Below are 27,991 nucleotides of genomic sequence, written 5' to 3'. Positions count from 1 at the left end.
AAATGTGTCAGTTTGGACTATTTCTTTGTTACTTCCTGGCTTATTAGTGACATTATGTTTGAGGTATTTCCTAAAATAATATCTGACCATAATCCCATAGTGATATAGATTAAAATAGACCTGGACTCCTCGTCCAATGAGAACTCATGGACGTTTGAGGGCAAACTGTTGGCAGACCCATCATATATTGAGTACATGGGTAAATGGATAAAGGAATTCTTTGAGTTTAATCAAGGGTCTGCTTCAACCCAAATGGTATGGGATGCTTTTAAAGCTTGAATTGCCTTCAAGTCTCTGTGTCTGGTCTTTAAGGCACTACACGGGCTAGGACCTATCCCCTTACAACGGTTGTTCAGCTGGTACACCCCTACCAGAGCCCTTCGATCCGCTACCGCTCGACTTGTAATAGTGCCCAGATTCAAGAGAGCTAGGATTGGAGGAAGATCATTCCGAGTGGCGGCTGCAAAGCTCTGGAACAGTCTGCCTGCTGACATTCGCCACACTTCACAGCTCCTTCCGTTTCGAAAACGAATAAAAACTTGGCTTTTTCCCTAGTTTCCCCCCTCATCAGTTATCTTTCTCCCACTGTTTTTTATGTTAGGAGTAAGCTACTCTAGCGCCAGGATGCCTGCCAGGCGACAGTTGCGCTCTATAAATGTTTTAAATAATAAATAATAAATTAAATAAATAATAATACGCGGGGAGACATGATCTTTTTCAATTAATAAGCAAAGAATCTCCCGGGACAAATTGGGTTCTTATTACAAGAAAGTGTGGGAGTGGGAAGCCAAATTAGTAATTGCCATTAATTCCTCGCAAGATATTGAACATATAAAATCTAATCTTTCTATACATAAATCTAGCCTATAAAAGATTTTCACTATGAAATTAGTCGAACAGGTTGCAGTTTCTCGATCACAAGTGTACGAAGTTGGGGAAAATTCAGGACGTATTTTGGCAAAAAAAAAAAGGCAAAAAGAAGCATATAACATACAGGACGAGACTGGACAACTTCATCAACAACCGGATGAAGTCTTAGAAGTTTTTCGACTATTTTATAGTAAATTGTACAAGGAGGAAGTATCAACCTATTCATCTAAATGTATCCTAAATTTTTCTGGTCTTGGAAATATCTCTAAATTATCCCCCGCACAGGCGGCAGCGTTAGATTCAGACATTACATAGGGAGAAATAGAAACCGCTATTCTCTCCCTCGCGGCCGGCAAGGCTATGGGCCCGGATGGTATCCCGTTGGAGTTTTACAGGATATTTCGCCATTTGTTAAAACAAGACTTGCTTCTAACTTTTTTAGAAGCACAGAAAGGGATAGCACCAGTATCTTGGCGGCAATCAATTATTATGACCTTTCCTAAAAAAGACAAGCCCCCCTTCTGCCATCCTCCTATAGGCCTATTTCATTAATTAATACTGACAGCAAGATATTCTCAAAAATCTTAGCCTCCCGATTTTCAGGCATAATGTCATCACTTGTATCACATTGGCAGCACGGCTTTATCCCTAATCGAGATACTACGGACCATGATCGGCATGTGATTGCCTTAATGGACTGGGCTCAAGAGACTAAGACGGCACTTGGTATTACCCTGTTGGATGCTGAGAAGGCATTCAACAGGGTAGCCTGGACGTATCTTTGGGATGTGCTTTTGTTGAAGGTCTTTGGTCCTCAGATGATGTTAGCCTTAAAAGCCCTTTATGCTTCTCCAATATCATGTATTAGACTAGCAGGGTAAAAATCTGCCCCCTTTTATATTTTACGGGGTACATGACAGGGATGCCCGTCCTCACCACTTTTGTTTGCCCTTTATATTGATACTTTTTTTAAATAAATTGAATCAAGTGGAGGATATTGCACCAGTACAAGTTGCGCGTACTAACTACAGAGCTCTCGCTTACGCGGATGATATAGTGGTGACCACTACAGATATTCAGAGTGCATTGCCAATAATAGAGGATCTGGCGATTCAGTCTGGAGGGTACAAAGACAAAATATCAATTTTTAAATATCGATATACAAAAATATCGAAGTTTAAATATCGATGGGACAAAATATCGAAGGTAAGTAATATCGACAGTCTTAATATCGATATTAGTATGATAACAGTAATATTGAAGTTGTAAATATCGATGTCAATAATATCGAAATTAATAACTTCGATGTTACTAATATCAATTTTTAAATAAATTTAGTGTATATTATATTGTATTTATTATGTTTTATTATTTATTTTTAATGTAATTTAATTAAATATTGTCTTTTACTACTGTAGCGGGTTGTGGGTTTATAGGGGAATAGGGTGGGAAGTAATTTAATTATATTAAATTAATTAATAATTAGTAGGAATTATTAATTAATTAATTGAGAAATAATTTTTAATTATTTTTAATTAATTGATTAATTGATAAATATGTTCTGTAGCGGGTTATGGGTTTATAGGGGAATAGGGTGGGAAGTAATTTAATAATAATTAATTAATTGATATATGTTTGTACATATTTTAATTAATAATTAATTGGTAATTAATTTCTATTAATTAGTTGATTAATTATTATAATTTTGTACATATTTGTAATTATTAATTAGTTGGTAATTAATTAATATTAATTATTTAATTACATTAATTATAGTAATTTTTTTATATATAATTTATTGTTATTCTTAATTAATTGGGAAAAATAATATTAATTATTAAATTAAATTAATTACAGCAAATGTGCTAATATATTTACTTTATTGTTAATTAATAATTAATTGGTAATTAAATAATATTAATTAATTTTGGGTAAAGGAGTATTTTTAGGGTTCAGGGTCAGTTTTCAGTTTTGGGGTAAAGGGGTATTTTTAGGGTTCTGGGTCAGTTTTCAGTTTTTGGGTAAAGGGGTATTTTTAGGGTTCAGGGTCAGTTTTCAGTTCATGGGTAAAGGGGTATTTTTAGGGTTCAGGGTCAGTTTTCAGTTTTTGGGTAAAGGGGTATTTTTAGGGTTCAGGGTCAGTTTTCAGTTTTTGGGTAAAGGGGTATTTTTAGGGTTCTGGGTCAGTTTTCAGTTTTTGGGTAAAGGAGTATTTTTAGGGTTCAGGGTCAGTTTTCAGTTCATGGGTAAAGGGGTATTTTTAGGGTTCAGGGTCAGTTTTTAGTTTTTGGGTAAAGGGGTATTTTTAGGTTTTAGGGTCAGTTTTGGGTTTTTGGGGTACAGGGATATTTTTAGGGTTCAGGGTCAGTTTTGGGTTTTTGGGATACAGGCGTACAGGGTAAAAACAAAAAAATATTACATTAAATCAAATAAATTACATGAAAAAAATTAAAATTACATTAAATTATTAAGTGTTTTATTTATTTTAAATGTATATGTATTATTTTTAATTTTGTTTTAATATTTTTATTTAATATTTGTAAAATTATATGTATTTTAAAATTATTTTTACATTATTATTAATACATTTAAAAAAACGATATTTTTGATTCCGATATTTTTGTACTACGATATTATTTTTTCGATATTTTTGTACTTACCTTAATGAAGATAGGATTCCGATATTTTTGCTGTCGATATTTTTGCTCCGATATTTTTGCATTTCGATATTCTGTCTGTCGATATTATGTCAGACATTCAGTTTGGAGCCTTTTCTGGATATAAACTGAATATTTCAAAAACTCAAATATTATTTGTTGTTCAGAATCTGCCTGTACATATTAAAACATTGGCAGTAGCAACATATTTGGGTATTAAAATTACATCTCCAGTGTCTGCCATTCCAGAGTTACATTTAAATTCGGTCTTGAAAAAAGCAAATTCCTTCGCTCAAGCGTATTGATCATCTTCATTTATCCTTATACGGCCGGAATAATGTTTAAAAATGATGATACTTCCTAAATTCTTATATATGTTTCAAACAATCCCTCTTGAATTTCCCCTTAGTTGTTTCAAACAACTAGAAAGGATGGTAGCCAGATTCTTGTGGGGTTATAAACGCCAGCGAAGATCATACAAGAAGACGATACTTCCAAAGGCTAGGGGAGGATGGGGTATCCCGCATTTTTTGTATTATTATCTTGCATCTGTTATACAGTTTATTACTCCGCTGATAATTGGTGCAAAGGCACGGATCCCAGTGAGCCACTCACCCTCAATATATGAATTTGCTTTGGGAGAAGAGTGTCGTAGATGCTTGGTTAAAAACATAGAGCCCAGTTACTTCAAAAAAACTAAGTTCAAGACTTTGAAAGCAGCGTATGGGGTATGGAGAATAATAAATCCTCAACTAGGTATCTGCACCATGCATTCTTCCCCCAGTTTTTCAAGATTATGTTATGATTAGATGGCGTAACTGCGGAATACATTATGTGGGTGATTTGTGGCAGAACGATCAGTTGATCTCTTTTGCGGCTCTTTTATATAAGTATAATTTAACTAGTAATGATTATTTTAAGTTTTTGCAGATCCATAGTTTTTTCAATACTTTAGGCGTACAGCCGCGTTCTGGCTTGCAGAAGATTCCTCTATTATAATTTACTTATTTCTTCATGTTCAGATGATTTAGAGGTTCATCAAAGGAGTTGGGCTGAAAAGTTGGGCAGCAATGCTATTCAGTTAGAAGAATCTATTTTTCTTGCGAACTGCATTTTGATCACTGTCAGATTACGCTCACAGCACTATATGGCCATTTGTGACCTATATTATACGCCTTCAAAAATTTCCAAATGGGGGACATCATGCTGCAGATGTGGGGTGTTTGCAGCTAATGCACTACATATGTTTTTTCTCTGTCATCAGTTATCTGTATTTTTTTCTGCAATTCAGAAATTTCTGGCAGTATTTTTTGGCTCAACACTTATTCTGACAGGAGAATTAGTTTTAATTGGGGTAACCTCCGATATATTAGCAGAAGGGGAGAAAACTTCTATTATTTATCTGTATGGCATTGATACGGGCATGTTTCATGCAAGATTGGATTAATCCAGTTCCACCCTCCTTTGACACTTGGAGAGCCCGTCTCTTAGCCACATACAATATAGAAGCGGCCATATATAGAATGAAGGGTCAGAAAAAAAGAGCTTTAGGCATGAAGGTCTGGGCACCGGTTTGGCAGTGGATTCAAGGGGAGCTGGATTAATAATATGGCTTATTCTGGGTGCATTATTTATCCTGTTTGCATATTTTCGTTCTTTGTTTTTCTCTCCCTGTCTCTGTTGTTGAACTTGAACAAATGTTACCCTGCAATGCGTTTTCTGGTTGGATCTGTCAGCTGCTGTTATTTATGTTCTGTTCTTTTTGCATAAAATGGGAAAAAAATCCAATAAAGAAATAAAAACAAAGGTATTGGCTCAGTATTACAAGAGCCACAAGGCAAGGGTGCCACTGTCCCGCTTCTATTTAATCTGTATGACGTAAATAATTAATTTACTCTCTTAATTTCTATGCAGGTAAGTACTTAATCAATGATAACTCAATCAGAAGGAAAGAAAACAGAGTCCGTGGTGTTAGAGTTTCTAAGGGTTTTATTCCTCATAAAGGAATCAGGATATCATGTTCTGACCACCACAGGGGTGACAGAAGGGATAGATGAGCGCGCTCATCTATCCCTTCTGTCACCCCTGTGGTGGTCAGAACATGATATCCTGATTCCTTTATGAGGAATAAAACCCTTAGAAACTCTAACACCACGGACTCTGTTTTCTTTCCTTCTGATTGAGTTATCATTGATTAAGTACTTACCTGCATAGAAATTAAGAGAGTAAATTAATTATTTACGTCATTTTGGCGCCCGAATAGGGACCCCTCCCCCACCTCACGCGCCGGAAGGTGCGTTGCAATCCGTGTCCCCTGCCATCAGTTAGACGGACTACACGTGTACTGGCAGGATTTCCTGCATCCCCCTCTGACCCACGGAGGTGACGAAGACTGCGATCAGTACCCAGACGAGGCGGTGAGGAGTGCGGAGGATCCCGACCAGAGCCCAGCCGAAAGAAGCAAGGTCCGAGGTGTGAAGAGGCCCACCAGTTTTCCGAAGTTTTCCGAAGTTTTCCGAAAGTTCTCCGAAGTTTTCCGAAGTTCCGAGCCGAGTCCAGTCGAGTTTTCCGAGGCCTTCTGTTTCCGTGCTTCCCGGTGAGTACCATTGCTGGGTCGTATCTAGACGGGTTTGGGTACGCAAGTCCGGTCTGCACTGTTTTTAGGCAGTGTATCTGTACTGTTTAGCAGTATATCAAGTCTTCCGAATTTCTGCACTGTTACAGCAGTGTATCCGTACTGTTGAGCAGTACACTTAGTTAGCTATGTCTTTAATGTTTTCATGTGATTAATGTTGTGGTATGAATGTGACTGTTTTACTGTGTAATTATTGTATTTCTTGTATCAACTAGCAACTCGTATCAAGGAATAAAAGACCTAGCGTTCAGCAATAAGTAAGCAGGATGCCGTTCCTCAGCAAGATAAAACAGATCGGAACTAGGAAAGGGTTACTAGAGGAAGAAATTCCTATCCCCCCTAGGGACACTCCAGGCAATTTTATGTATCAAAAACACGGCATAGATGCCATATTATATCTAGATTTATGGGCCGATTACACCAAGCACCTAGATGAGAGACACAGATGGCCTGTTACCGGAACGTGGGATGCTGAGTGCATCATGAGGGTAGAAGAAGCATTATGGAAAAAGAAGGCTAGGCAATCCCAGAAGGACGCCATAGAATTTTGGCGTAAGGAATCACGTAAGCGTGCTGACAAAGCACTTCGTAGAGAAGACAGACTTAAAGAATCAGATAAAGAACGAGAAACCGAATTAGTTACTGAAGGGATCCGAGTAAAAACAGAACAAATAGACCGTGCCCGAAATAATATGGTAAACGGTATGTATCTCATAGCAGACGGGACATCCGAAACTGAATCAGAGATACCGAAAAACTTACCGACACCATTAGTTCCAACTAAAGTAATGCATAAAACTACTAAAGACATATTCCTGAATTCGTATCTAGAGGATGTAGCACCAGCTTACACCAATCTGCCTGTTCGTGCCCTGCCTACTGACAGGGATGGGGGTGGCACTGCGCCCCCAGATAATGTTCCGCCGGTACCGCGACAGACCTCCCCTGTTCCGCCACCTCCGCCACTTCCTCCACTCAAGACGGATCTAACGAAACCAGTACTACCTAATGTTACTAAACGACAGATTCAAGTCCAGATACAGACTCCGCGGAGAGATAATGCCCAAGCATCCGCCTCAGGAGGTGCGACAACGGGTCTACAGACCCCGCCACCGACACACAGATTGCATTTAAAGGACACACAGAATCCTTTCCAGTCTCCCTACTCACCCCGGCTTGAGGCATTCAAAGATAGGATGTCATTCTGCAGATATGATCCAGTACCCGGAAAGGACGATCTAATGGTATTAGCATCACTGCGCTTAAGATCTGCCACCGATAACTTGCTATGCTGTGTAGGAATGCAGGAAGCTCTCGACAGACTATACAAATTCATACAGACAGGGAAAGACCCCGACAGTGTCAAAGCTGCCATGTATAAACAGAAAATTGACATTCAAAAACAGATATTACGATTCTTCATTAATTGTGTGATAAGAGAACGAGACAGGCCCGGGACAGATCAAAGTGAGTTAGACGCATTGAACAAGTGGGGCCAAAATATAGCAGACGCAAAACATGACAAGGGGACTTGCATAGCCACTATGTCCCAGAAAATTAGAAAGGCAGTATTAACTGCACATCAGGAAGAAAATGATAAAAATTCCTCCGAGGAGGAAGATGAAGATGAAACATCAGGAAAATCTACAGACATTATAGCATATGTAGGTAGGGGAAACTACCTTAGGAAAGGTGTCCGTCCGGAGAGCAAGAGAGTCCTTTTCTCTGCTTTAACAAATCCGAATTCTTCTGAACATCAGTTCCAGGAAACTGATAAAAGGCTTCGAGATCGAGTAGGGTACCATGTACTCAATTCTATGGATGAACAGGAACTAGCCCGGTCAGCCGTGTTGTGGGCCGAAAACCCAGACATATATAATGATGACACGTTAGTGCAGACATTCTTGAACCTTTCCCCGGAAGAACAGAAAATAGCAGGTGTATACATGATTCAGCACCTCCTCATCAAGTTCAGAAACCATCATTCTGATCCAGGTCCCTTACATGAAACATTAGAAGCACTACTCATGGATAGATGGAGAGGTTTTAGTACCAAATTAATACAAATAATTCTAGAACAACGACGTAAGTATAACACCTTCCTGAGCTCTGAATATATTCCCGCCCCGCCTCCAGAAAGAAAAATGTACCACATGCAATGCGGTGGTGGCATTGAAAGTCAGAATCCCTTACGAGAAGTACATCCAGTTATGGGCGAGGATCATACTCTGAAACGTGTGTATGTTCACACACCACTGACTAAGTTAGAACTGTTAGAAATGAAGAAATTAGTTCCGTGCCATGATAAAGACCCTGCGGGTTTTCACAGAGAGCTTAAAGACATGTTACTGATGGGAGATTACACGTATGATGATATTATGAAAATGCTAAAGGTACTGTTGCCCACGGGCATTTACGAGAAATTAAAAGAGAAGGATTGGGAAGTGGGAGAGTCAAAGATAGCATGGGCGGAAATAGAAGACGAAGAAAAGAAACGAGTCCCAGGGTTAGGCCTTGGGGATCTGACTAAAGCATTACCAGGTTTAATAGTACAGGTTCTGCCAAGATTATTGACAACTCGAAAGGAAGATTGGGACGCAATCTCGTCCTGTAAACAGAAACAAGATGAAGATACTAGTGACTTTTATTCAAGATTCGAGAAATGTTTCATTATCAATAGTGGCCTAAAAACTAGTAGCGAGTCATATCCACATCTTTTTGTAACAAAATTAGTAGAGAACGCCCTACCACTAGTTAAAAATAGAGTGTACAAGGTTGAAAGTACTTGGCAGGCAAATACGCCATCACAGATGTTACAAATGTTACAATATCACCAGAATAGAATTAGGGAAGAACAAGATCAGGAACAGAAACGTATGAAAGACACGAAAATGAAAATGTTAGTAGCTCAGACCATTCCAGCCGAGGGTCATAGAAAAAGTGGGGCCCAGACCAATCATTCTGCCGCTCCCGTTAAAGGGACATGTAATTATTGCAAGCAGCCAGGTCACTACGTCCATGAATGTCCAGTCCTGAAACATAACATCGAGACAGGTAAAACTAAAGAAAGACCGCGTCCACCTAGACATGAACAGGGTCAACAACAGACCTCACAGAACGAACAGCCAATGCAGAATACACAGCCTATGTATGATCAGTCCCATACAGTACAGACAGTAGCAGTACCGCAGCCACAGCATGCTCAAACACAGCCCGCTGCCGCAACTAGACAAGTATCACAACAGATGTACCAGTATGCCCAGTCGGCATACCCAGATTATCAGCGTTATACATGAAACAGCCTAGGGAGGGAAAGTGATTTGCCTCTTATTGAAATTCCTGTAGATCAAGAAGGTCCTTATGTACATAGTCACGTATTAGGAAAAGACAGAAAGTTTTTAATTGACACAGGGGCAAGTCGCACTACTATAAGTCATAATGAAGTCCCAGGGGCACCCCTCTCAGGCTCACAGAATGTTTCCCTTGGTTTTTCAGGACAGCCTATTGTAAATGAAGTATCAGAACCAGTACCACTAGCTGTGGGTCCATTATCTCGAGTTACAGATTTGTTACTTACGAAATCATGTCCCGAAAATCTGTTAGGAATTAAAACACTGAAGGCTCTAGGAGCTATAATTTGCTGTTCCCCGGAGGGAGTCAGACTCTTTCTACGGGATTTCAAGGGTCATTATGTTTTACGTGACTTTGATGTCAGATTGAAGAATGTACCAGATCACTTATGGGCAAAAGGCCCAGCAGATGTAGGTTGTATGCATATCACACCATACCGTGTTACACTCAAGACAGGAGTTGTTTTACCCAGAATCAGACAATACAAGTTACCACCCGATGCTGTAGTGGCTTTACTGAAAATTATTGAAGAGCTTATCGCCCAGGGAGTGGTCGTAGAGACCGACTCCAATATCTGTAATTCACCCATCATTCCAATTCTTAAACGTACAGACCGCAATGCACCGCCAGTATATCGGCTGGTGATTGATCTTCGAGAACTGAACAAATGCATTGTACCACAGTATCCTGTGGTCCCCGATATCTCCTCCCTGTTAACTGCCATTGATTCAGAAGCAACGTTCTTTACTGTAATCGATCTCAAGAACGCCTTTTTCAGTGTACCCATTGACCCGGAGAGCCAATATCTCTTCGGATTCAGTTTAAATGGACGAAGTTTCAAATTTTCCCGCGCACCTCAAGGATTTACAGAAAGCCCCAGCATCTATAGTCAAGCACTGAAAAGACAACTAGATTGTATCCAAATGCCAGTTAATACCGCTTTACTACAGTACGTCGATGATCTACTGATCACCGCACGAAGTGAGCCCGAATGTGAACAAGCATCTCTGATAGTTTTGCATTTTCTGGCCGACAAGGGACACAAGGTGTCTCCTTCGAAGCTACAATTCTGTGTTCAGCAAGTTGTGTACTTGGGTCACTTGCTGTCCAAAGTGGGGAGACAGCTCACTCCCGATCGCATTCAGTTAATTGTAAACATGCCCCGACCCCAGTCACAAAAAGAAGTGCGGGCCTTCATAGGCCTCACCTCGTACTGCAGACAATGGATTCCTCAATATGCATTTCTAGCTAAACCACTCATCCAGTTAACAACACAGGAGGCAGCAACTTCGACTGTCCTCCCTTGGACTCAGGAACACACACAAGCCTTTGAGGAATTAAAGAAAGCTTTATGCCAAGCACCAGTTTTAGCGACACCATGTTACAGCAAACCGTTTACACTTTTTGTTACAGAACGTGACGGTACAGCATTGTCTGTCCTCACTCAAGATCAAGCAGGTTCACATAAGCCTTGCGCTTATTTTTCAAGCACATTGGATTCAGTAGCACAGGCACTCCCTGCATGCTTAAAGTCAGTAGCAGCAACAGCGTTAGCAATCAGACAAAGCGACTCAATTGTTTTAGGTCATCAGTTAACAGTACAAGTTCCACATTCTGTAGAGGTCCTGTTAAACAGAACCCAGACTCAACACTTGACTATAGCACGACTGACAGGTTACGAATTGACATTATTCCAGCCACACATAGAAATCAGACGCTGCAGTATCTTGAATCCAGCAACATTGTTACCTACAGTTATGACAGATCCAGCTCCACATGATTGTATAGAGATTATTAATGCAGTAACAAAGCCCAGACGAGATTTAACAGATGTTCCATTGACAAATCCAGACCTGACACTTTATGTGGATGGTTCATGCATGAGAACAAGTACAGGAGAGTTAGTGGCCGCGTATGCCGTGACCACTGAAACTGAAGTTAAAGAAACACATCGTATTGATACATTGTCTGCCCAAGCAGCAGAGCTCATCGCTCTGACCCAAGCCTGTATTCTAGCGAAGAACAGAAATGTTAACATATACACAGATTCCCGTTATGCGTTCGGAGTCGTACACGACTTCGGCATGCTCTGGCAAGAACGAGGTTTTCTGACCTCTCATGGTACAAAGATACAGCATGGTCCTCTCATTCAAGCACTGTTAGAAGCAATACATCTGCCTTCAGCGATTTCAGTCATGAAGTGTAAGGCACATACTAAAGCCACAGATTCTGTTTCCCAGGGTAATGACCTGGCAGATCAGACAGCAAAACATACAGCACTGACTCACACACAGACAACTGACACGACAAAGATAACAGATCCGACAAACTGCATGACAGTCAGGGATCCCACACTAGATGTTATTGACATTCAGACACATGCTACTGCAGACGAAATAAAGAAATGGACCGAACTAGGAGGGATCCAGACAGATCAAGGTTGGATGACGAAGGGAAAATCTATATGGTTTCTCCCTGACTCTATGGTCCAAGTCATGATAAATACAGCACATAGTCCTGCCCACCTAGGAGAGAAAGCAATGCTAGACAGTTTGCAAAATCTCTGGTACAATAAAAACTTACGAGCAGCAGCAAAACAGAAAGTGCGTACTTGCATGATCTGTTGTCAGTTCAATCCAGGTAAAAGCGTCCCTGTAGAGCAAGGTGGATTTCATCCTCCCGATCACCCTTTTGAAGTCCTCCAGATGGATTATATCCAGATGGACCGTTGTCGAGGATTTAAATATGTTCTCGTAGTTGTCTGTGCTCTGTCCCGCTGGACCGAAGCATACCCAGTCCCAGATTACACTGCTCCGACCACTGCCAAACAGTTGGTTCGTGAATTTTTCCCACGGTACGGCTTGCCCCGTGTCGTGTACTCAGATAACGGTCAGCCATTCTCGTCTGCCCTAATGAAAGAAGTTTCCTTGTTATTGGGATACCAGTGGAAGTTCCATTGTGTCCGACATCCAGAAGCCGCAGGCCTTGTTGAGAGGCATAATCAGACATTAAAGATTCGCCTTGCCAAAATATGTCAGGACAAAGGGGTCGACTGGATAGTCGCCCTGCCGGTGGCACTATTCTATATGAGAATGGTCGCCCATTCAAGATCAGGGCTATCTCCGTACGAAGTGGTCTTTGGCAGACCACCGAATATGTGGGGGACGCCCATTCCTAAAAAGATAACCGATGTTGATTCTAATATGTTGACAGATTACCTTGCCTCCTTGATGTCTGCACTCCAATCATGTCGTTCACAGGTTGCCGCAGCCTTCCCTGACAACACCGATGTGAAGGAGCATGACGTCCGCCCCGGAGATGTTGTTTTAGTCCGAAACTTCGACAGGAAAAGTCCGTTGGAGCCCCGCTGGAAGTCTCCGAAGACCGTTCTTCTTACAACAAAGACCGCAGTCAAATTGGAAGGCAGAAAGGGGTGGGTCCACCTAAGCCATATCAAAACATTCCCAGGACTGAAACCGGAACAAGACACACCCACCCCCACCAGAGACTGTGATTCCAAAGACTTTACCGAAGTTAAAAGAGAAAAGACTCCTCAAGAACAATACCGTATGAAGTTACGATCTAACAAGTCAGACAGTTTAATTGTTTAAGTCCTCCCCTAGGTGAATCGGTTAAATAGTTTCTGACATGTATCCCCTAGATCGAGTTAGAGAGAGAGAGGAAAAGAAAAGAACATACTGCAAATCACTTCGTAGTCACTGTATAGTGACACTAATAATAATGTTTATTCTAAGTATATTAATAATTGTTGCTAGCATCTTGTTACCTATATACTATCCTATCTTCAAGTGTGAACAATGTGCTTACAATGTCTCTGCTGAACACACTTTTAGTGAGTTACCTCCTCATGAGCTTTCCTACAGACTCGCGCTGCGCAACAATACATTCATTAGTATGTTACATCATTCTCATCAAACTAACAATGCTACAAATTGCTGGATATGTGGCCGACTCCCTCCCTACCAGAATTACAAGGGAGCACTGCCTCTCTTTCCGTATCCGTTCTCTCACAATGGCTCCTGTGGAGCATGGTTTAAGATAATTAATTCTTTAGATCCCGACATTGCTGTTTTCGATGGGGGTTGGGTTTGGGGAAACCTGAACTTGGTCCTACTAGACATCTGTTACCCGGATAAGGAGGGACTCCCCATTAGAATAGGAACTGATCTAGAAAATGAAGTATATGGATTAGGTAATTATACAATTAGCCTTATGATTCTTACTGTCGAATCCGAAGCCACACCAGTTCTACCTATTATGTCAGTACTGCCAGTCACTGGTGAATTATGTATCAAGAAGAAAGGTTCAGTACACTTAGGTCATAGTAAATGCACTACTGTGGTCGAATTCAGTGATGATGGAAAATCATCTTTCAAAGCTATCAGTCATTCTTACTTTGTTTGTGGTCATACCGCATACATTCGCCTACCCCCAGATTGGGATGGTACCTGTTACATTGCATTCCTTCTGCCACCTGTTTTTCTAGCCCCTTCTGATTACCATAGAAATAGCAATCTAGTAAAGAATAGAGCCAGAAGAGGTGCCCCCCTTGTCGACTACACAGAAACGGCATGGGAACAGTACACTGATTTTAATAAAGGATTCTTTTTCTTCTTGGGCCCTGTCCAGAATAGTAAATTAATACGCAGATTAACTAGAACACTTGAAGCCGTAGTAAATGAAACTACCTCCGCCTTAGGTAACTTAACAGAAGAGCAGTCCGCTATGCGGGTTGTTGTTCTTCAGAATCGTCTTGTAATTGACGTCATCTTGGCAGATAGAGGTGGAGCCTGCAAGGTCATCGGGTCAAGCTGCTGTGTTTTCATTCCACAGAATGCACCATCTGTATATCAAGCTATCACCCGTCTTCATGAAATTGCAAATCAGATACATCAGAATCCAGGCACCTGGACTTGGTCCGGTTGGTTCTGGACAACGTTAACAGCTTGGGGATGGAAGATCCTATCCTTCCTAGGCATTGGCCTAGTCCTAGTATTCAGTTGTTGCCTGTGCCTGCAGTGTGGGCCAGCGATCTGTGGACGGTGTGCCACCTCTTGTATTGAACATTCCAGTTTCCACTCAAAACGTAACGGAAAGAAAGAAGAACAAATGATGTTACAAGAACAGACTGATCGATTCATGAGGATCGATATTTCATGAAGGGTCCGTAGGGAACAAGGAGGGAATGAGGAAAATTAAATTTTGGTCATGATGTGTTCCCTAGCGCGTACCCCACCGACTCCATGTACCAGCTTAAAGTGCATGTAACTTCCCTCCTGTGCCAGCTATGAAGACGCAAATACATTTGCGTCCACCGTCAACTTGTCCTCTTTCAGAAGCACCATGAATGGATTATATAGTCCGTTCCTAAGTATGCTATGCCACCGTCTTTTTGTAGTACACTTTTCACATTTTCCTGCTCTAGCCAGAGTAGGCCCTGAATTCCTGCCATCTGAACCTCTTTTGTGGCTCCTGACTCTGCCCAGGCTACCTCTGTACTCGTGAACTCTGTCCTACATTCAGCGCGGCCCCTCGCGCTCAGCTCAAGCCTGCTTTCTGCCAAGACTGACTATAACCTTCGAGTTATCTGTTCCGCTCCCCGAGAATACATTCCTGCCTACTAGATCCTGTAAACATCCTCTCCAGCTGCAGAGCCAAAAAGGGCCGACCTGTCTTAATGCAAGTAATTCATAGCCTCCGTTGCCATGCTTCCATGGAAGGCCCCGTGCCCCCACGCTTCACATGTAGACACTTAGGCGCTCATACACGCATCTACAGTTAGCATAGAGTAGCCTCTACCCTAGAGACCTTTCCGCCCAGATAGTATAGTTCCTAAACATCAGATATCAGATATGAAAGAAGTACAAGTTGATCTGACATGCCAGACTTCTGTCTCTTTCCGTCAGTGTAAATGTCAAGACCCCTGCACCCCGTCAATCACACGTCATGCAGCTGCGCGCGCATCCAAGCTTCCGATTTCTGCTGACATTGCAACATTCTGTTAGCACCACCCCTTGGTGCCACCCACTTGCGTCACCTATCAGTGACGTTTCTAGCACACACCTCTAGTTCACGCCTAGTTTACGCCTCTTGATGATGTATTGGTACCACGTGTATACTGTTATCTTGTCTTCTCTCAGCTGTTACGCCTCTTACATTGAACCTTATGATGTAAATCAAGTATATAAGCTATGTATTGTCAATAAACGAGAGCGCGCTCATCTATCCCTTCTGTCACCCCTGTGGTGGTCAGAACATGATATCCTGATTCCTTTATGAGGAATAAAACCCTTAGAAACTCTAACACCACGGACTCTGTTTTCTTTCCTTCTGATTGAGTTATCATTGATTAAGTACTTACCTGCATAGAAATTAAGAGAGTAAATTAATTATTTACGTCATGTATATAGAACCTTCAGCCTACAATCCTTCCCTTTAGATCATGTGTGTTTGAAGCAGAATTGGCTCTATATGCAGTTGATCTGATCCTTTATTCATCCAACCTGCAAGAGGCATTCTGCAATTTAATGAGGAAGGCAGAGAGTTTTGGTTCAATTTCAGGTTACAAGGTCAATATGGAAAAAAACGAAATAATGGAGTGGAACCAGAGGTTGAAGAGCCAGGAGGCCAAAACCCAAATGCGCTATCTTGGGATGTTGATCACTCAGAAGTTGGCGGATATTCCGAAAAGTGAATTGGAAGAAAGTTAGTCAGAAGATATAGAGTCTACTGTCAAAATGGGCAAACCTACCATTAAATATCTAACCTCATAAAAAGTATTATTCTCCCTAAAATCACTTTTCTTTATAATTCTGTCCCTTTAACTTTTCGGAAGGAGGATATTGCCAAACTAATGGGGAAAATAGGTAGTTTTATCTGGCCGTCAATGGGTCCAAGGATAGCTAGGAAAAAGCTGAGAATTGGGTTAGAGGCCGGAGGATTTGTTTTACCGGACTTACTTGTTTATTGTCATGCTTTCCATTTTAAAAATATCTGTATACTTGCAAAAAAGATTGGTAGGTCATCAATGGGCTTATTGTTTGAAGCAATGCTGAATGATGTTTGCCAAGGTCAACACCATTTTCTTTTTAGAATATGGGGACCCAATGTTTTTTTGAAAGGTGAGGTTGAAGATCTTAAGGTCCGCTTTAGTAACTTGGATTTATATAGAGAAAAGATTTGGAATTCCATATTATTCATCACAAGCATCGATTTGGGAATGCCCAGGTACCCCTGAATGCTTTAGAGGCCAACTTAGTCAGCCCATAAAAGCAGGGGGCATATTTTATTTGGCAGTCCTTAGAAAGGATTTTAGCTTAGTGATGGGAAGTGGTTAGTAACCTTACCATGGGAAGATTGACAATGTTTAAGTATTATCAATTATGATCTTGGGGGACAACACAAGATTGGACACAGGAGAAGGAGGATTCAAAGTTGGATCAGGTGATGAGAATGGACAAGTGGAAAAAATCAATCTCCCTCTGGTACTGGGCCCTCCTGGAGCTAGACGATAACAAAGAAAGCAAAATTACAAACTTATGGGGTAAAGTGTTTGGCGATAAAGATATAAAGAAATTGTCATTTCACTCATTTGGTATGTTATGAACAGTGGTAAATTCTGCATCGCTTAAGCATAATCATTTATTAAATGCCCGTAGAGTCAAATTGTCTCCATCGAAGCTGTCAAAGTTTACAGGTACAATCTATAATTGCCCAGGATGTATGCTTACAGCAGCAGACCTTCAATTGTTTATGAAGTGTCCAAAAAAAAACAATGTCCGTTTGGATCTCGGTCTGTAATTTCCTGGGAGAAATCCTTGGTAAAGAGATCAAGGTAAGTCAGCACTTGATATTTTTTGATCTTACTCAAGAAAAAAATCGGGTCATTGCATCTTGTTTCAAGTTCATATTCTAGGTTATAGATTTGGTAAGACGGGAAATCTGTAGGCAATGGAAATCTGAAAGCCCTCCATCTTCTACCGAGTGTTTACAGAATGTCATCTATACAAGTGAATCGAATATGGCTTATGATCCAAGAAGTAGATTGGAGAGAGAAGACGAGTGGGTCCAATATTTTAGCCAAATATGCTGTCGGTCCTGGCCTCTCCAGTAATTTCCTCAACGCCCCTCATGTGAAAAAAAGCTGGAAGTATAAGCAGCACTTTTCCTTTGGAGTATTTCTTTTCCTCTCTTGTATGGTATTCAAATTCAGGCATAGAGAGACAAGAGGAGTCCCAACAAGAGAGTTGGCAAAGTGAGGACAAAGAAAAAGGCCTATTCAGGTGCTTGTGAAAACTTCTCCCACTACTCTGAATGCAGCCCAGGTCTATTCAGCCCATACTTGACTCATTCAGTAAAGGCAACACACACATCAACCTGCCCCCAGTGGCTGTCTGAGAGAATGCACATCCCTTGCCCCAGTCAATCCAGAGCCAAACAGTCAATCCACAAATATTAGCAGAGGGACACAGAATGGCTAACCAAGAAAATACCCACTTTCTAATAGTGGTATTTTAAAACACACAATATGAAAATCATATTTACTGAAAGATACATTTTTATATTCTGAGTTCCGGCATACTAAACTCCAGCTTTCTATATTGTTCCAATGGAAAGTTATATTTATAAGTTGTTATAGGTAAACTCCCATTCTATCCTATGGGACAGATTGTCTTTCCATACTGAAAACAAATGCACTGTAATTCCCTTCCAAGACATGCCACCCCCATCGGTACATGTCATACCTTTAACAAACACAGCACCCTGCCCCCCGGGGGTACTTTGGGTCTACCTTGGGGGTGAGTTATATGTAGGAAAAGTAAAGATTAGGGCCCGGCAAGTTGGTGCAATTGCAAGGTCTATATGACAGTACCAAAACATGCACAGACAGTGCAGTGGCAGGTCTAAGTTACATTTACAGGCTGCACATGTGGGTGGCACAATCAGCGCTGCAGACCCATTAGAAGCATTTGATTTACAGGCGCTGGGCACACACAGTGCACTGTACTAGTGACGTACCAGTACATCAAATATGCCAGTCATGGAAACACCAATCAATATTGACAATTTAAACAGAGAGCATATGCACTTTAGTACTGAATAGCAGTGTTAAAGTGTCCAAGTACCAACAAAAATAGGGTCAAAAACAGGAGGCCAAAAAGGAAAATGTCTAGGAGTAAACCTGCTGAAAAAGCCAAGTCTAACATCTTCTTGGCTAATATGGATTACAATCTTTTCTGGTGCAATGATAGGAAATGGGGACAATTCTCTCTCTTCTCCATATTAATTCAACATGGCATCTGCCTTCCGACTCTCTTTGCCATGTCTGAATGTTAAAATGAATTCACAATCTGAAAAAATAGTGACCATCATAACTGCCTAGTTGTCATAGCTCTTGCACATTTCAAGAAGGTTAGATTCTCTTGATTCCTTAGCACTCAAGGATGCACATCTTCTAATGGCCAACATTTTCTTTTCAGTAATGGTGTAATTTACTTAATCTGTGCTCATTTCCTGAGAATAATAGTCAATATGATGTGGGTGCGTTTGCAACAAAATAGCCCCAAAATCGACGTCAGATGTATCAGTTTCAGCTTAGAAGGGAAGAGTAGTGTACAGGATGACTTAGTCAATGGGAATTCGTGAATCGGTTTTTTATTTCTTGAAAAGCTACCTCAGCCTCTGGTGTCAAGAACAACTCAGACACTCACTTTCCTAGTGGTTGTTAATGTGGATGACTCTATGTGAAAACCTATCAATGAAATTACAAAAAAAATTGACAAATCCCAGGAATGTTTGTATGTCCTTCACAGAAATGGGCGAGGGCCAGGTCAATAGAGCTTCAACTTTTTGTGTATTTATTTGGATTTTTGAGGCTGACATAATAAACCCATAAAAGTCAACATTATCTTGAGTGAAATAACACTTCTCAGCTTTAGCAGGAAGACCATTTTGTCTCACTACTTTTAATATAGTTCTCGCATGCTCCTGATGTTCCTGCTATGTTGTGGAGTACACCAAGATATCATCAAGATATACAATGGCAAATGTATGCAAAACCTTGTATAATACTCCATTGATAAAAAAAGTGGAAAAACAGCTGGACCATTAACAGCCCAACGTTCATGACTTGGGATTCCTAGAGACCAAAGCTTCGAAATAGCAGTCATCAGCCTGTCCTAGGCTAACCAAATGATAGTCACCCCTCATATCCAAATGTGTGCAAATTCAAGCTATATTTCTTGATCTAGTGAGACAGGATCCAATGGAATATGGTGCCTGTTCTTGACTGTGATAACATTTAGCAAATGGTAGTCTATGCAAGGCCTCACCTCTCCTCCTCTTATGGGTATGAAGAAAATTAGTGATATCACTGGAGAGCTAGTCTGGATAGATTAAACATTATCCAGATACTCATCTAGACATTTATACAGATATATTGTTATTTTTCAGTGAGAGCATTATGGCGACAACATGGAAATTCAGTTCCAGGTATCAGATCTATCTGACAATCATATGGGAGGTCCGGGGTTAATGTGTGAGCCTCCTTCTTAATAAATACATCATACAATTCCTAATATTCTGAAGTAAAATATGAACAATCTTGTGAGTGAGTAACAGAGAAATCTTAAAATACATTATTAGAAATAATTAATCCTTCTTTTAGTTCAGGTACTTTCTCTGTCAAATATACAGAATTATAGAAACGTGATGTAAAGTTCACATCTCTGGTTTCCCAGTCTATGTCTGGATCATTTCATTTTAGCCATGGTTGCCCCAAAATGATTTAATATTGCGTTATATCAATTAAATCAAAATAAATGTGCAATTGATGACCTCCCTTACACGCAATTGTATACTGTGCAGAACAACGAGTGACAGGTCCATATGTTAATTCTTTACCATCAACTGCCCTAAAGTGGCACACCTTATTTTTTTGTGAAACCCCGATCTACATATACTTCTGTAGATCCAAAATCATTGACTACAAATACTGCATAATCTTTTTCTTTATCAAGGCAAATAGATCCAGATAACCCCTTCGATGCTCATGAAGAGCTCAGCTCGTCATGCAGTACACTGGTCGTGTGCTTATGACGAGCTGAGCTCGTCATGAAACAATGTATTCCATGGATCTGCAGCACAGAGGGGGAATTGATGCAGCAGTGATAGTGTTAAGAACATATGAGAATTATCCTTCTGTGTAGTTGGTAAGTCTATGACATCAGAAGAAAAATCTAAATTAGCATCCAATACTGGGGTTCCTTTCAATGCTGGGAAGCATTGTTCTCGGACCACATACTTACTGAGTGATTTGTACAACCACAATATAAACTAGGGTGATACGTATGTCGTCTTTCTCTTTCATTTTGAGACAAAGGGCACCTTACAGCTCTGATTTGAATTGGTTCTGAGGAAGAATACCTAGGTTTGGAATCAGTCTTTTCTGATGTTCAATAAAATGCCTTAGTCTCTCTTTGTTATTTTTTTTCTCCATTTCTTTTATTTTATTTATGGTCAATCAAATAACTAAATGATTCATTCTTCAAATTCAGTAGGGTTATTTGGAACCTATGATAACAAATCTTTTAATTATTCATTCAATCCATGGTAGAACAGTGCACCCCATTTATCTTTTAGCCATTCTACCTCAAACACCGAAAATTGGGGAGACTCTTCGTTTGACTGCATCACCGCTGCTACTGTGGGCCCGAAGAGGATGAGTACTTCAAGGTCCGGGACGCTGTGGGGCACCTGACAACTCGCCCCTCCCGCTGCAAGTGAAAGGTTTAAAAGCAATTAGCCCATCCTGTTACGCAGGACGCGCGTGGGCGGGTGCCGGGCTAAGCCCGGGCAAAGGGCGGGCCGTCCGTGGCCGTCAGGGGCCGTCAATGGCTCGGCTGGACCCCCCCCTCTGAGAAGGATACCTCAAAGTTTGAAGGCGAACAAGGAACCAGTGGTGGACCGCAGAAGAGGTTGTGTTACTGAATATGACTGAATGGACTGGTAAGCTATCTAAAGACTATTGTTACTACCTTTGTAGTACTACCTTTGTTTTGCCCTCGTTGCTACTCCCGCATGCCGTAGTTTTTTCTTGACTCCCGCCTAGCCTATACCAGTGCCTTCTAGCACCCCTACCTCCTCCCAAAACCTACTTAATGAAGGCAGCAGCATAACCACATTGAACAGGTCCAAGGCCCAGTTCTTCCTGTGCTGCTGCACTGCTCTTTCTCCTTTCTTCTCCCTGCTTTTTACCCTTACTGCTTACTGCTTTCTCCTTGCTTTTTGCTCTTCATTTGAGTGCCTTCTTCTTGCTTTTCCCTCTTTTCATTGCTTTCTACCTGTTTTGCTCTCATTGCTACTCCCGTCTGCTGTAGATTTTTCATGCCTCCCACCTAGCCTTGCCCAGTGTCTGCTAGCACCCCTCCCTCCTCCCAAAACCTACTTAATGAAGGCAGCAGCATGACCCAATTGAGCAGGTCCAAGGCCCAGGACTCCCCGTTCTACTGCATAGCCCTTGCTCCTTTTTACTCCTGGATTTCTACCCTTTTTGGAGTCCTTTCTCCTTGCTTTTCCCTAATTTTCTACTGCCTTCTCCCTTGGTTGAAATGCTGTGTCCTTGACTGTTCCCCCTGTTATTAGAGTTCCTTCTCCTGGCTTTTCCCTCATTTGCATTGTTTTCTTTTTGCTTTCTCCTTGTTTTCTCCTTCTATTCGTTCATTGGTCCCATCAAGATTCCAGTACACTAGACGCCCTCACGAGTAATGAGCTGTGCTCTCAAATCCAATTTGATTGATATTTTTCTTGAATTTGCCAATCTATTAATCAATACAAGCTAGCAAGGTTTTCGCATACGAGGTAGTAGAGTGAGTTTGTTGGCTTCCTCCAATTCCTTGATCTGTTCCAATTGCTAGTTGATTATATACAAAAAATGGAAACACTGGCACTCTAAACATTCATATGTACAATTTTATGTTTAAGTCTCTAGAGCAAGGAAAACACCATACTGATGCGAGAAACCTTCTATCACAAGAATCATGTGAGAGAACAAAATGTGGTCAATAGTTACAATGATTTATTTGCTAATAAAGATCAAAAAATGTTGTACAATGGCACTACATCCAAAATCTTACCATTCACAAAGGAGAGGTTCTGTGATGTGTTTAAAGTTTCAGTACTTTGTCAAGTAGAATGAAAACTGTCAACGCGCATTTCGTCACCACTGTGACTTCCTCAAGGCTGTAAATATAAGCATAAATACAATAGTTGGCACATGTTACAGAAATTGTAAGGCCACAACATACCTCCTTAAGTTGGAGCAGAGCGATGATGTGAATGGAGTAGCTGTCACAAAAAAGGAAAAAGGAAAAGAACACCCACAGCAAAGAAATATGAAATATGAAAACACAAAGAAGTAAGTGAAGCATAACACCACACAAACACAACACTGTGCGGTGACAAAGGGAACCTAAACCTAAGTGACAATGTGAATATTATATACAAGGTTTCCACAATTTTTACAAGTCGACCATTATCAAAATAATTCCATGTGAACAGCAGCTATATACAATGATGATATGTGCTCGGAAAATCGTTCTCTCCTTCTGTTTGTTGACGTTGTTTTGACCCTCAAAACAATGTGGGGTCTCTTCGGGACTATAGATGAAGGGACATTTGAATTTATGATTGCGCAGCCTTGTGAAAATGATGTGCCACACGTGAAGTATAGAGGAAAAGGGTTTACTCACATGAGGACCTGTCCGGGTACTCAATGTGAGGACATGATGTCAATCCAATGGGGTATGTAGGTAGGCCAGAGGGGGTCAATTAATGTTATGCCACAGCTGTAGCGTTGCAGAATCCTTTGTGCATTAACAGTGACAATGCACTGGGAGTTTCTCTCAGTAGAAGATTAGAGAAGCGGAACATGGCTCCCCGTGTACATTTAGAAAAGGCTGTATCAGTCAGCTTGATCGGGTACAATTACCCTGTCTAGTTGACCGATGAGGTTTATGGCTGTGGCATGAAATTAATTGAGCCCCTCCGGCCTACCTACATACCACGCTACTCCAGAACCCATAAAGCATTAGTGGTAAATTGGTATAGGGAAATATGAAAGTAATTTGAGGGCTGGATATGTTAGTCAGTCATTTGGATTTTTTTGTTGGTGCGTGGATTCAAACCGCCATATTGGTAAAGTTGTGAAGGATGCCCACTCCGCTTATGCTTACAGGGAAGGAATGACAATGCTGCATGTCCCACGTCTTCCATGTAGTGATCTGCTGATCGCAGGTCTAGTTGGCAGCATGTCACAGCCACTCCCTCACGGCGGGTTTACACACACACCACACCCATGCAGCACAAGCGTCACAGGACATGTGACCATGCCAATAAAAAGGGCAGGGCCCACATGATGGAGGCCATTTCCAATCTCTCACATGACTTGAAGTAAACAGAGTTGGTGGCAGCCGAGGCGCTTTACCCCACACGGGGAACCCGCCACGTGGCAATGACTTGAGTTCCACTCAGTTAGTGCCACCAGAGCTGAGCGGGTGCGCAGCCTGTGATGATGCGTAGGCCTTAATACACCATCCCGGCAATCAGGACCTGATTTGAATTGTGAGCTTGGCTGACCCGCTGGTACGTCACACAAAGATGACTCCTCGGTGGGGTGCATTGATATGTTCTCGGCCATTGCGAAATGAAGATCCAGAATCAAATGTCCAACAGTCTGGCTGCCAAGGACGTGGGCCCCGGCATTGGAACTCACGTCAGCATTTGGTGGGCCCTCTTGGGCACACGCCGGTGGCGGAAGGTGAGCAGAGAGACTTGTTTACGCAGCGGGGGGTGGGAGTGGATAGGCAATCAATCTAATAATCGTATCATTTGTAAAGCGCACTACTCACCCGTGAGGGTCTCAAGGCGCTTGTAGGAGAGTAGGGTCTGCTATCCTATGGTCACCCCAAATTTTTGCTTTTTGCTTCACTGGTTTATGACTTAATGTGGCTGTGGGCCTGCTAATCAGACCCACAGCCTGCTGTTCTCTCTCTAAATTATATGCCAATGCACTCTAGGTACATTACGAATTGGATCTGGTTCACCTTATAAGCCCCTGTAACAGTGTACCCCAGTTACACAGGGCATAGGTGCATCCAAGGCCTACCAGGGGCTGCAGCATGTATTGTGCCACCCCTGGCCTGGCCTCCATATTTGACACAACTGGCTGAACAATCAGCTGAGGTAAGTTGGTGTAATCACCTCTTACTTAGGTATAGTATACCTATATCTAAACCTATCTGGACACATGTTAACCTATAAGCCACTCCTATGGAAGGCCTCGACAATCCTGGAGGCAGAGTGCTTGGTTTCATGTGAGATGGTGCTCTGGCACGAGCTGAGCCCGTCTGCAGCTGTCGGGAACAACTCCCTTTGCTGTTCCGGGATATTGCCATACCATATACTCTAAGTGCATTATAATCTTTGCGGTTATTTGCTAACTTTGGTTTGGCTTTATCAAAACATATCGAGTAAGGTGTCATACGAATTGGGATACTACCCTCTCACCAATTCTGGTGACGAGGGTTTCATTCCACCCTTCTAGAGGGACACGACATGTGCATAACCTGAACCCCGGTTAAAGTTAAACTCGAGCCTCAGCATCACAAAATGGATGCTGCCACCACAGACACAAGTCTGACCTCCTGCTGCTGGGAATCCTTCCAGCGAGGGAGGCTTGGACAAAGGGTTTCCTGCCTTGGGAGGTGCGAGCACCACCCCAGACAGGATTTTGTGTATTGGGTAGGACAGGGCTGGATAGAATGAGACATGCCTGGGGCACACAAGGTGTTCCTGTGCATAAGCCAGTCCAAACCGGTACTGGGGCTTTTCTGCCCCAGTCCTGGCATGGAGATGGACAAAGGCAAGGGGGTATAACAGCCCCCCCTTCCTGGTCCCACCCAGAGGAGGGACCTAGCCGGTGATCCGACCCCTAGATTGAGAATAAGAGTAGGAGCTGTGTCCCAAGACTTCAGATCATCCTGAACTCGACTTGAAACTAAGAAGAAAACTGGACTTCAACATTCTGCTGCACAGAAGACTGAAGAGCATCTCCCTTGTGGCCAAGGAGCGACCACCCTGTGAATACAGGCACCATCCAGCAACTCGGCATCTGCTTTGCCGCCCCCTCATGCCAGAGCCAGAGCCCAGAGCCTGACGAGACCCAGACTCCCAGACATCTCAGAGCCCGATCCACAGTCCCTGGAAAGAAGAGACCCATGGAGGCACCGAGATACGTGAGACCGGCCATCTCGAAAGACTCACGAGAAGCTGACTGCGCAGCACCCGAGGCACCATCGATGCTGTGCTTTGGGGTTTGAGAAGCCCCACCACCGAGCAGCATCTGCACCGAAGATTAGCCCCCCAGCATCTCCTCGATCTGCGTGGGGCTCTTTTGCATTTTGCCACTCGACACGCCATCCCGGTTACTAGTCCGTTGGCTAGTGGCCATCTTGGCGACAAAATCCGACATAAACTCCACTGGTCTGGTTTCTCCAGACTGGCCCTCGTTCCTGTAAAAAGGAGCACCCCCTCTGACCTTGATGGTCCGAGTGAGAAGCTTGCATTGTGTCCTGCATGGCTTGCATTAGCCAAGGTCTGTTTGCTCCGATCAAGAAGCCGACACCGCAATCAGCTAGAGCCTTTGTGGGACAGCTCGTGACCGACGCCTGGATGTCCTCGACCTCTTCGTGTCCATGTGGCTGCAGAGACAATCTTAACCTCTTCGCCTGTTTGCACCCAACATCGCCTGGTCCCAACCTGGTTCCACGGTAGTCACTGGCTAGTGACTTTGAACATTGTCCCCTCTGCTTTCAGGTCTTCACCTCTTCAGATCCACCCTTGGATCCACCGGAACTCTCCACGACGACCCCCCTGCAGCATCTTCATCTACAAGCACCATAGACCAGCGCGACGAAAACCGACACACATTGAGACATATGCACCCGCTTCCTGTGGGTGAGGTAACCCTGGCACTCCGGTGCTCCTGTGTAGCAATACACCTCTAGTGTCTATGTTCCAAGTTGCTAGATTCTAGGTCATCCGGAAGGTTCCCTTTTCACTAACTTTGTAACTTTTAAGCACCATTGACTTTGCATTGGTGCATGCGTGTGCTTTAAGCGCTTCACCCGAGTCCCGCGGGCCTTTCCCGACTTAGTCAATGCTAGTCCCGAACAGCTCCAGTGATTCCCCAGGCCCTAGGCCTACTTCCTTTTCGATTTGTGGTACTTATACCACTATTTTAGTATATGGTTTAGGTGGCCCCTAGGGCTCATCCATAATGTGCAACTTTTGTGTATTTAAACTGTGTTTTGTTTTAATGCATTTGCTTCTGTGCTCATAAAGAGTATAGGGGATATTTGTAGTAAATAAATATACATATATATATATATATATATTTTCAATATATATAACTTCTCACAGCGCTGGGGCGGAGAATGCTGCTACTGCTCGAAAAGCCAGGTCTTGAGGAGTTTTCTGAAGGTCAGCAGGTCTTGCGTCTGCCGTAGGTGGACAGGGAGGGTGTTCCAGGTCTTGGCGGCAAGGTGGGAGAACGATCTGCCACCGGAGGTCGCTCTTTGGAAGCCGGGGACTGAGGCGAGTGTGGAATTTTAGTCTGAACATCGTCTGCGCCAGCCTGTCACCCACGTACAACATGCACGACAGCCATTTTAGGTATCATGGTCTCCTTGTCCTCGATCGATCGCCAGCGTGCTCCCCTGACCCTGCGAGCATTCTCCGCGCACCCTGGCTCCCCCCTCCTCCCTCACATGGGCAAGTCATAAACCTTGTTCTTCTGCAAGACTCTGTCCTTGCGAGTCACGCTCGCGCCTGACCAAACACCTCCTTTCCTTTCATGAATACCCCTCTGTTGGTAAACTCTCCCTATGCGCCTGATTTTCCACGCGGCATGAATACCTCTCCTTTGATGACCCCTTCCACCGAGTCCGATTGTCCACACAGGTCCGAGGCCATCGCCTAAGCCGGGAGATACAGTTTACTGCCCCCTATTGCATGGAGTCATTCCACTTCAAAGGACCCACTATTGATCATGGCCTCCCCACCCCCTGGAATACGATCAGGCGCACACATCCTAAGAATCGGCGGAACACTCAGCTGCGTGATAGCCCCCTCCTCTTATCAGCAGGTTGAGGACCTCTATTGTGGATGTATGTGGGGGTGGGATTGACACGAGGATTACGGGGATGTCTTTTTCCTTACTTCACAATGTCTTGATTGTAATAAAGAGTGGTCACTTGCCATAAACCAGGGTATAAGAGGCCAGGCCTCAGAGAGGCTGCTAGAGCACCTCAAGACGATACCTTGTTGTCTGATCTGATGTGTTCTGCTCCGTCGGAATAATAAAAAAAACCCTGTTTCCTGCCTTCCAGTCTCCAGCGCC

General features: G+C 42.6%; 1 protein-coding gene across 1 annotated transcript in view; it reads right to left on the bottom strand.

Moving 5' to 3' along the window:
• Positions 1–27,991, bottom strand: part of LOC147662092 (phospholipase A2 inhibitor and Ly6/PLAUR domain-containing protein-like) — a 72,089-nt gene that overhangs the window by 557 nt on the left and 43,541 nt on the right. The gene's annotated exons all lie outside the window — the stretch shown is intronic.

Source organism: Lissotriton vulgaris, unplaced genomic scaffold, assembly GCF_964263255.1.
Source record: "Lissotriton vulgaris unplaced genomic scaffold, aLisVul1.2 SCAFFOLD_2550, whole genome shotgun sequence".
Lineage (NCBI taxonomy): Eukaryota > Metazoa > Chordata > Amphibia > Caudata > Salamandridae > Lissotriton > Lissotriton vulgaris.
The sequence above is the reverse complement of the archived record's forward strand: the minus strand, read 5'-3'. Positions and strand labels throughout refer to the sequence as shown.